This window comes from Cupressus sempervirens, chromosome 5 (genome assembly GCF_028749045.1).
Source record: "Cupressus sempervirens isolate cs-2001-9-10 chromosome 5, ASM2874904v1, whole genome shotgun sequence".
Taxonomy (NCBI): Eukaryota; Viridiplantae; Streptophyta; class Pinopsida; order Cupressales; family Cupressaceae; genus Cupressus; species Cupressus sempervirens.
In genome coordinates, this window is record NC_143122.1 from 10588407 (window position 1) to 10599659 (window position 11253).

The 11253-nt window shown below is 34.9% G+C and overlaps 1 pseudogene; it reads right to left on the minus strand.

Moving 5' to 3' along the window:
- Positions 1-8594, minus strand: part of LOC149554345 (E3 ubiquitin-protein ligase APD2-like) — a 57222-nt pseudogene extending 48628 nt beyond the window's left edge.
- Between the last annotated feature and the right edge of the window lie 2659 nt (positions 8595-11253).

Here is an 11253-nt window from a genome sequence, read left to right on the forward strand (position 1 = left end):
ATTAGTATTTTGCATATATTTGATCTCTCAAATCATGCAACCATACTATACTTAGTTTTCTATCTTTAGTATATTTATTTTCACATGTATGTATAAGTTTAGTTACATATTTTCTTCTTAATTAATCTTTTGTTTGGCTAATAAATTTTGCAATCAAATTATTTTAGATATAAGAAGAATATTTATCTTTATTTAGAAAATTCATGAAAATCACATAGTCCTAATGACAAATTTAAAGTTGAAACCCTAGTTGTTCAATTTGTTGTTTTCTTCCAATTTTCTATAATTAATTTTTTCCTATATTAGAAAAGAGTTTTAAAAGAATAAACTCCTAATAATTTTCTATATTCTTCTACAAGTTTTCTTCAAACAAGTTTTCTTGATCAATAAGTTTTCCTTTCCAAAATATACAACATAATTCTTTAATTAAAAATCAATACAATAAAGAAATAATCATTATGCAAACACTCAAGAAGACACAAAGTAGACAGATCTTTCAATAAAATTTTACAATGGTTTTTCAAACCCTACTTCAATGGTCCAATTCTAAATTTGCTCCATTGTTTGTCACACCACATTTACTAGGGAATAAGATTTCATTTATAATGAGTTCGGCCTTCTCCAGCCCAGCAGTTGATGTTGGTCATAGCTATTCATGACCCCTCTTTTGAGTCTTCCTCTTTTTTGCATAACATTTTTTCCTCTCTAGGGGACAAGGATGACATGCAAGTTGGTTTACCATGAATTGCCTTTCATGGAATGTATGGGGGCTGACAAACCTCCCTAAAAAATATTATATTCGTGATACCAAGCATCGGTTTGATCTTGATGTTCTTTGTCTCCAAGAAGTTAAAGTTGTTGGATTTCTTCTCTCCTCAGCTTGTCATGTTATTTGGCTGGATAGTGTCATTTTTGCTTCTCAGCATGAAGCTGGCCGAGGTGGTGTTGTTACTCTTCTTTCCCCTCATTTAATTTCCTCTGTTGTTTCACATTTCTAACCCTTTTCACAAGTTGATTTGGATCTTGCTATATTTTTAGAATCATTCTTTTGGTATTGTTAACATTTATGCTCCCAATGATGTTGTTGAGCATTCACATCTGTGGCACTGGTTGGTAGATCATTTTCCACCTACGAAATGGGTTTTTTGTAGGGACTTCAACGTGGTTGAGTTGGCCTTTAACAAAGAAGGCCTTCTGCCCTTTAGGTGGGCAACTAGCGAATAGGAGGCCTGGTTTTACATGCTAAACAATTTAGGCCTTTATGATCCTAATGTTACTCATCGCCGCCCAGATGGGATTTGGCACACTTGGTCAAATTTTTGAGTTGGGTCAAACAAAGTTTTAAAGAGACTTGATAGGGCTATGATTTATGCGCAATCTTTTTTTTCCTTTTCTCAAAAGCATGCCTTGCCTGTCACTCCCTTACCTAATGTGACATTGTCAAACCACTCCTCCATTCTCTTTGCTATCACTTGGTAGATAGCTCAGCCTTGCCTGAGTATAACCCAATTTTACCTGAACAACTCTTTGTTAGCTCTTTTGCCAACTATTTCTCACATTCTACATGTCTAGAATCTTGAGCCTCAACCCCACACTCACGTTGGATGGATTCAATAGTGGAATGGTGCTATCCTACGTACTATGAGGTTTCTTCACATTTATGATAGACAGCTAAGCTATGTACCACAAAAGATCTTATGAAGCCACTACTCTCAATCTACGTATGGCCTATGAGGCTCTTGCTATGAGTTTGTTTGATACAGATCTCCAGGTTCAACTTGCCAACCTTAGGCACTAGAAATAGGTTGCAGATAATTATACTACTCAGGGAGCTCAGATCAAGGCCTATCTTCACTAGTTAGAGGTCGGCGATTAGGCTTCCAAGGAATTTTTTAGTGCTTTGAGGGCTTGACATTATGCAATGGGTATTAAATGCATCTAAGAATATTAGTAGGTTTTCACTGACCTGTAAATATTCTCCAAGATTTTGTGTGTCATTATGAGGAGGTTTTTACAACTCAAGGGTCGTCTATTGCAAGTGATCAAGTGTTGTGAGCCTGCCTTGATGTTACTCCTAATAGGCTTGCTCCTTAACAATATGCCTTTTGTGAGCAAAAGCTAATGCTTGCAGATTTAAAGGAAGTTATCATTTCCATGGCTGATGACAAAGCCCCTAGATGTGATGGCTTCCCTTGTGAGTTCTACAAGGTGCTTTGGTATGACATTGGCCCCGATTTGCTCCATGTTTATCATGAAGCATGCAACTCTAATTCATTGGGTAACATCATTAACCAAGAGAATATTAAATTCATACCTAAAGCTAATGATCCTAAAGAAATTTACAATTGGCGGCCCATCACTTTGTTGCATGTCTCCTACAAGATCATTGTCAAAGCTCTCTCTTTTAAAATTTGGCATTTGCTCCCTCAGATTGTTCGACCTAAACAAACTAGTTTTATTAAGTCCCGGTATATTTTGGACAACATTATTACTGTCTAGGAAGGTATGGAATGGGCTAGGTATTCCAAACAATAGGCCCTATACTTGAAGATTGATTTTGCCAAAGCATATGACCAAATTGAATGGCCCTTTATTTTAGCTATGCTTCAAGCTCTAGGCTTTGGCCCAATATTTTATCAATCAATGTAGATGCTTTTTGGGGATGTCTCTACTTGCATCACCATTAATGATTGTCAATTTGAAGCTTTTGGGCTCTTCAAATCTATCCATCAAGGTTGTCCTCTTGCACCTTCTCTCTATATTTTGGTAGTCAAAGGCTTTGGCTATCTACTAGCCAATGCCATTTTTCAAGGTCTAGTGCATGGTATTTCTTTATCGGAGTTGACCACTTAGCTAGTTAATGGCCATTTTGCAAATGATTCTTTCTTCACTTTGATTGAGGATGAGGAGAATATTGCCAATGCTTTGCAATGTTTGGATACTTTTTACCTTGCTTCAAGATCTGATATCCAATGGCACAAAACCCATCTACTACCATCAGTATTTTTTTTTCCAACCCTTACTGGTTGCAATAGTATGGATAGAAATGGGTCCAACATGGTGAAATTTTTAAATTTCTAGGCATTTCATTTTCTTTTCAAGCATCTCCTATGGAGTTGTGGAATGTTGTGCTTGCTCGAATTGAGAAGAAGCTAGAATATTGGATCACTAAGCCCCTCTCACTTGTGGGAAAGTTTCAAATATGCTCCAAAGTTCTTATTGCTACTCATGTGTACTATTCTTCTTGTTGGGCTCCCTCTAAAGCCTCATACCTCAAGTTTGAACGTCTTCTCAGGGACTTTCTCTAGGCCTCTGATGTTGTGCATCATGGCTTTCACAAAGTTGCCTAGGACTTTTTTTGTTTTCCCAAAGATTCTAGTGGCCTTGGTTTTCTTTCCACTTGCAAGTAGGAGATAGCCCTCTGTGCCAAGTGGGTCATACAGGCTCTCTCTGGAGATGAAGCCTGGAAAATTTTGCTACAATGTTGCATTTCAGCAGGTTTTTCTATTAACTGTTTGGCCTAGAAGGGGATTGGTCTTCAAACCCTTCTTGTGACTTCTGAACCTGTTCAGATTCAGGGCACTTTTGTTGCTAAGTGCATTTGAAAATCTTGGGAAGCCCTCAAACCTTTGGTGGTCACCCTTGTTTTCCACACAAGGTGTGCCTTTAGCCAAAATTCAAGGACCCAGTTCCTTACAATTATTTTGCAAGGGTATTAAAACACCCAAAGATTTATTCTCTAGGGTTACTATGATCCTTCACTCATGGGATGATTTATAGGTCCATTATAAGCTTATCCATCCAGATTGATAGACAATTGACACTAATACATTTGGCATTGATTTGCGATGGCTAAGTGTCGCAATTACAACCACAATGTGTCACCACTGTGACAGTAATAGACGTCATTATTTTTTAGTCACAAATTATGATGTCTACCCTCTACCATCGCAATTACAATGCCTATCCATTGCAATGAAACCACTTTATGATGGCATGAACCCCGTCGCAATGCTTGTAGCGTATGTCACAATTGCGACATTCTCCCCAAACATTGGGACAGGCTTGCGACGGGGTCACTATGGCAATGACGTTGACATCTGTCATAATTGCTTGCCTTGGATGTCGCAATTATGATGTCTAGGGAAAATTATGACTAGGGTCACAATGGCATCTAGCGACGAGGTTTCTGTATCAGCGACCCTGATGTCCATCGCAATGCTTGTCGTTAACATCACAATTGCAATGTCCACTACAATCAGTGCGACAGTGCCGCTATTGCAGTGATGCCAAGGGCCATCCCAATGGTTGGGTTGGTGTCACAATTGCGACATCCAAGGCAAGCATTGCGACGAGGCTGTTGTGGTGGCGATGCCAATTGCCGTCACCACCACAGTGACCCCGTTGCAAGCATATTTAGCCTGCTACTTCAGCCACAAACATTAGCAATGTTACACCCATTCTGAACCACACCAGCTATAATTTCTTATGTAAGTTTATTAGCATGATGCCAAGTAAGAATACCTATCAAACCATTTGTACAATGTTTGACATTCTCATGACTGTTATCATTAATTTTTGAATAAGCTTTAGAATTTCTACCAATATAGTTCTCATTATCATTGCTCACATCACAGTTTTGAGAATGTCTAACAACCATATCATTAAAATTACCCACAGAATCAGTTCCCTTTATTTCAGATTCCTACTTCTTAACATTATTACTAGACCCATTTGATGTGCATCCATTACTTATGGTATGACTTGAGAAGACATTATTTGTTTGAATACCATTGGTTCTTGGAGGCACCATCTGTAATGTAGCATTATGATCTACTAATGATCTAGATTTACTACATGATTGGCTAGAACTTGTGTTCTTTTCTAGAATTTCTGAAATGAAATTGACATTTGACAAATTTTTTACCTGTTGGGGTATCTTGTTTACACCTGCAACACTAAAAGAGATTGTTGTCGTTTGGAAAGAATGCATGTTTTCTATCACCCAGGGGGCATATGAATCTTATAAGTGGTTTTCCTTTGGATGTCCAATGTTCAATGACACTCTCTTCTTTAGTTTAGAGCCATTATACTGAGATTCAAACCCACCTGATGTTTGAATGCTAGTTTTCTTATCTCGTATATAGAATAGCATGTAAGCTTTCTGGGAAAGCACACTTTTCTCACTGACTGAATAGACCTAGAGTACAAAACGTCATAAGAATAACTTCAATCGGTCTAAGAAACTTCAGTATAATTAGTGTTACTGTATAAAGAAAAGGTTCTACATAAAATTGTAGTTCTTTTGTGTATTTTGTTATACACAAATTATAATGAGCTTGCTCCACAAAATTAAACATGTCTTCACAACTGTAGCAAATGTATACCCGATTATCATCTAAAGCATGCCAAATGCCTGTGGATGAATGAATAAAGCAGAAATAATGACCAAAATGTGTAGTACAGCCATCATGAACAAGAAAACCATAAAGAGTGTACTTAAAATTGCCCTCCTGTGATTGATCAATAGACAGAGAAACTAGAATATCATTCAAATGTGCAAAATTTATTATAAAACTAGTAGATATTACAAAAACTATATTATTAGATTTCACTGAAAATGTGATCCACTGACAAATAATATTGTAAGGGCTACTTACATGTGAACTGCTAACAAATGGTTTGAGATCCAACATACAACCAAATTCTACTTTTTTGTCAATTTTTCCTCCAGATCCATTTAACACAAGAAAAAAGAAAGTTACACAACAATATTCTATTCAAACAAATTCACAACCATCTGTAGTCATTCCAGATAAGATGGAATTTAGTCACGATACACAACAAAATAAATGTAAAGTGAATTTTCTTTATGATACCATTAAAAGGATACTAAACACTGGTTGCCTACAGAAAAAACCAATCTGAAAGACATGTTACAACATAATTAATGAATCAAAAGAAATTATCTATTCAGAAGAATTAAAACAAAATATAAAGATGTCTTCAAATATGTATATGGACAATAACCAGCATTTCACCAACAGCTAACATGGCTCCAATTTCACTAGGAAAAAATGTTAGCCCAAAATCAAAAATTGAGAGTGACAAATTCTTTGAAAAACCATCAAAAAACTCTTTCTAAAAGTGTTAGAATTGTCTAAATTACAAATTTTGGCAAGGAAGAAAAAGATTCTGAATCTGAGAGCTTGTGTCCTATCTCTGCACTGAAAAAAATCATCATAATCTAGATATGCATGATCATAGTATAGTCAATCTTTCCACTTTACCCAAATTGTTGCTCTTATATCAGCTGATAAGGTTGAAACATCAATGAATAATAATATCCCAAATATTAATGAAAATATGTAGAGCATTAGTTAAGAGATTACACAACAAAAGAGATTTTTATGGGCCAAGCTGACCACATCCAATACATAGAAATAGAATAATTTCCTTTGAAGTATGATCACACCAAACACTACTGCTTAGGAAGCAATCACTTGTCGCATATTTCTCTCTTGAGAATCAACCCACATAGGATACTCTCCTCATATCCCTCACAGTGATATGCACGTACCATGTATAATTTACTCTAAAGATAATTGTAAATTTGTAGTAATACACATGATCACCACATAGGACAACTCATTGCACAATATAACTAATTTTAGAAATTCCCTTCTAGCATTCATTACAATGATATTCATATAGTGTATGTACTTTATAATCACCACTTGGAGTGACTCATTGCACATAATAACGAGTTCCAAGTAACATCTTGGCATCCTTGGCAATGATATTCATATGCTATATATGCTTTCTTCTAATGATAATTGGTGGGTAAACCTGTTATCACCACTCAGGTCTAGTTGCCCAAAAAAATAATCCTACAAGTTACCCATTTGAACAAATACAACTAACATGGGGGATTAAACACTACATATCATCTACTCTATCACCTTGTATACATCATAATATGATATTCATGGGTACAACATAATGAGAATGGTTCTATCTATAAATCTTTCAATCAACCATGCAAAATCATCCAATGAGTTGTAGCTAATAAATCAAGATTGAGGACAAAATTAGGTGAAAGATTATCGAGATAGAAAAAAACATGCATTAGTAAATATAATCAATCATTTTCTAACATCTTTTTATTTTTTTTATCATGTAGTGTGTCATTCTATTTGTGGATGATTCTGATTGGTGAAAACAAAGTGAATATTGTTACTAGTCACAAAAATTGTTTCCAGTGTTGAACTAGAATATACAGCAAACTCTGTGACTCAACTTCTATTAGTATATAAATCTTTCAAAAAGCTTCCTCTTATCATATGTAATATGTTAGGATACAGAGAAATCCAGATTAATCATTTAAGAAACAAAATGGCTAAAGAGATGAAATTCAACTGCTTCAAAAATTTAGCTGGGCATATAACAAATGTAATGTTGTAATACAGAATTGAGCCGGCCTGGCATAATGAAAAAAGAATGGGAAAATAATATAAGCCTGTAATTCCCAAAAAAAAGTGCAATTTCTGGGATATTTCAATAGCCTTTTACTAATTTTAATAAGTACATGCATAAAACTGAAATTATAAAAACAAAAATATGTTAGTTCAACCTGAGAAATGAAATTAACCTGGTGTCTGAGTAAATAATTTTTTAGCAAATGTATAAAAATGTAATTCTACATCATGCATCTCATTCTATAGAAGATCAATATCTCATATTCTAGTGTTGATGGATAGACTTACAACATTCACTCAATCATGCCTAAATTTCATAAATAAATAATTAGCAAAGTCTATTTCCCCTCCATGAATTTTTTTGTCCTAGAACTTTTGATATATTCGGGTAATGAAAATCTAGAGAAAATAAATGTTGTTTCACATGTAAAAATGAATGCTTAGTTTTCTTTTAATAAATTAATATCTTCCATGACCTATATTTACATATTTTGATATCTTAAAAATGTGGCTAACTTTCGTGACTAAAAAACTATATGGACCATATTCATTGTAAACATTGCTTTAAATCAATCAAGAGTAGTGCTCCTCACTATAATTCTATTTCTTTTGAACATACCATTTTATATTAAAATAGAAAGCAATAACATGGTATTTAGAATTGGTTGATGGCCTGTACATATCATTAAATTCTAAATTCCTACTACACATTCTCATCTGTATTGCATGATGTCTACCCTACGAAGATATAGCTTATTTGACATTTGATAAAATGATGATGGTGAATGAATACAATAAGAAAACATTAAGATTTCTTTAAAAATGAGAACATTCAATGAAAACCTATACCTAGTAAATTTAGATTAGTCAAAAGTCAGCTTCAAAAAGCATGATAGTTGGCCCAAATAAAACATATATAACAGATGATGAGCAAGCTTACCCTTCCAAAATTTTCTCCATTTCTTGGATTCACTTCTCAGAGGACAAGAGAGACTCTCGTGCACCAACTAAATTATCAATACTAGACCTTAGAACCTCAAAATCATGCCTAACTTTGCAGAGCTCCTGCTCATTTTCTGTTGCACGTTGTCTTTGTCTTGATGTTTCCTGTTCCATATCTTCAAGCTTCTGCTACATTTCCTTGAGGAAACCACTGGTACCCCTGGCAACCTTCTGCATTTCTTCTACTCGTGCCCACATGCTCTCAATCTGCAGTGCTTTTTTCTTCACTTGATCCTGACTAGCAGAAGCTTTTTGCTTCTCCACAACAAATTTCTATCTCAGCTATAATAGTTCTTTTAAGAAGCACCTCCATCACATCAGTCACTAGCATCACAGTTGTTGCTATTCGCTCTGTGTACTCTTCATCACTTTTTTCTTTAGGTCCTACCATGTCGTCTTTACTTTTTGAAATAGAGTTTTCCTTAGTTTCCTTGGCCTTGGAGCTTTCAAATAGAGATAGATTAACATCTTTGCACCACTCAGACATGGGAACACCTTTTTTTTCAACAAATCCCACACCTTCTTGACATTTAATCCCACAAGATATGTACCCAAAATGTGGCATAGACATAATCCTTGCTTTTGACTTCAAATATGACAGCAAATTATCTGTAGCCTTGACGTGTCAATGAAGAAGATCAACTTCCTTCTTTTGTCTCTTCTCAGCATTCACAAGATATTATTTGACAATTAACAATTCTAATACTAAAAGGTCCTCTCGATCTTGATCTTGGGTAACCTCCTCCTAAAAATATCCTCCATCTAGCTAATTTGGGCCTTTAATAACTTTTTCTCACCATCTTCATTGATTTTTTATTTGGTTGTTATTACAATGTTTTCAAAACAAGACTCTATATATATGAAAGTTTAGCCTGAATCACCACAAAAATGATATCAAACACTACCAGGAGACTGCTTTGATGGTTGAATTCCATGCAAAAGTTACAAATAGGCATTTCATTCCCCCATAGAATTGATTCAAATAAAAGGTGTACTTTCTTTCTATGACATCAAAATCAACATTAGATTTACAAAAGATAATGAAGAAAAACTGGTTTGCAACATATGAACCCAGGACACATTTACTGCATTAGATTCATATTCAATGTATTGCACTTAATGTATTCTTCAATTTACATAGAACTTCCCAGAAAAAAATAGAGGGGTAGGTAATGTTGATTGATATGGATTAGAAGTTTTCCAACAAACTGGGTTCAATAAAAATATTCGAGTGAACTCCCCTTGCCAAAAAAACCTCCATCTGGCTAATTGGGCCTTCACCAACTTTTTCTTGGTATCTTCACTCATTTTGATTTGGTTACCCTTACAATTGTTTTAAAGTAGGACTCATGATAGTTTAACCAAAATTACCACAAAAATGATATCAGATGCTACCTGGCAACTGTTCTAATGGCTGAATTACATGTAAAAAATTCAAATAGACATTTCATTCCCTAAAATAGGATTTATTTAATCGAAAGAGCATGCCATGACTTCAAAATCAACAGTAGAGTCACAAAATATGGTGAGTGGGGAGCATTGGTTTCACAGGTAACATGAACCCATGACACATTTATCATCCTTTTCATTTCTAACTGTGAAATTACCACCTTACAATCATATTTCTTGGATTGAACTTAATATATTTTCTTCAATTTACATAGATCTATCCAAAAAAAAATAGAGAAGAGTAATTCTGATTGATGTGAAATAGAGGATTTCCAACATACTCAGATCAATATAAGTTGAAGGGAGCACTAAAAATATCAATATTTTGTTAACCAAATTCTCTTTTGCTAGTCAACAAGGTGGCATCAAAATAAATAATAAATAAATAAGGGAGCACTAAAAATAATAAATTAAGGAAGTGGCATGGTGAAATATGCCAGCAATGGCCTCTATGTTGGTAAATGTACCAAGCCATGTGCGAGCTCCATAGCTGGTTCAGTCTCTAATCTCCCTTGTGGATTTCCCCCACAGCTATCTTGTACTCGGAGATGAATTAGCAAAAAACTAGGATTTATACAAGACACACATCAATACAAGGGGCAAAAGTGAAGAACCCAATAACACAGATTTTATAGGATATTGAGATGTACTTTTATCAAACTTCATCAAACCCCTCCACAAATTTTCGTAAACCCTTAAGCATCAAACTTGCTATTTATCATTGAAAAGTCACTTTTAAGGTCTTGTTCCTAAAAAATGATAATATCATTAGAGTAACTTTTAAGATATGAGACCTAAAACTAAATATTTTATTAATCTAAGCTTCTCTACATGGAATGCTCTCAAATGAGATGTATGGATGTGTATTTTCTCCTACGGATGTGTGTTAATTGGCTATGTCATTATTTAAAGTTTGTCTATGGATCTGTGATAAATTTGTACATATAGATTACACAATTATGAAGATAAAGGCCATTATGGAAGCTAAACTAGTTGGGCTTGCATACATAACACTTCATCTCCTAACGATTAGACTTTTGGTTGCACACTGTGCTAACAAGTAGTGTGTCTTAAAACTACTCCAAAGGATGCACAAGATTGTAGCACGGAGTTTTGACATGTTATGCAGCATTCTGCTCTAACTATCAAGCAAAAAGAACATTCTACTAAGTTTCAAACTGTGTGCTAATGTGCATGGATGTAAACATCGCACAAAAATCAAAGTTTCCCATAAATCACTATGGCGTTATACTTAGCACTATGCAAGTTGCACGTGATGCAAATTGTTGCACTAGAGTTGGGAAGTGTTTTTGGAGTTGCACAG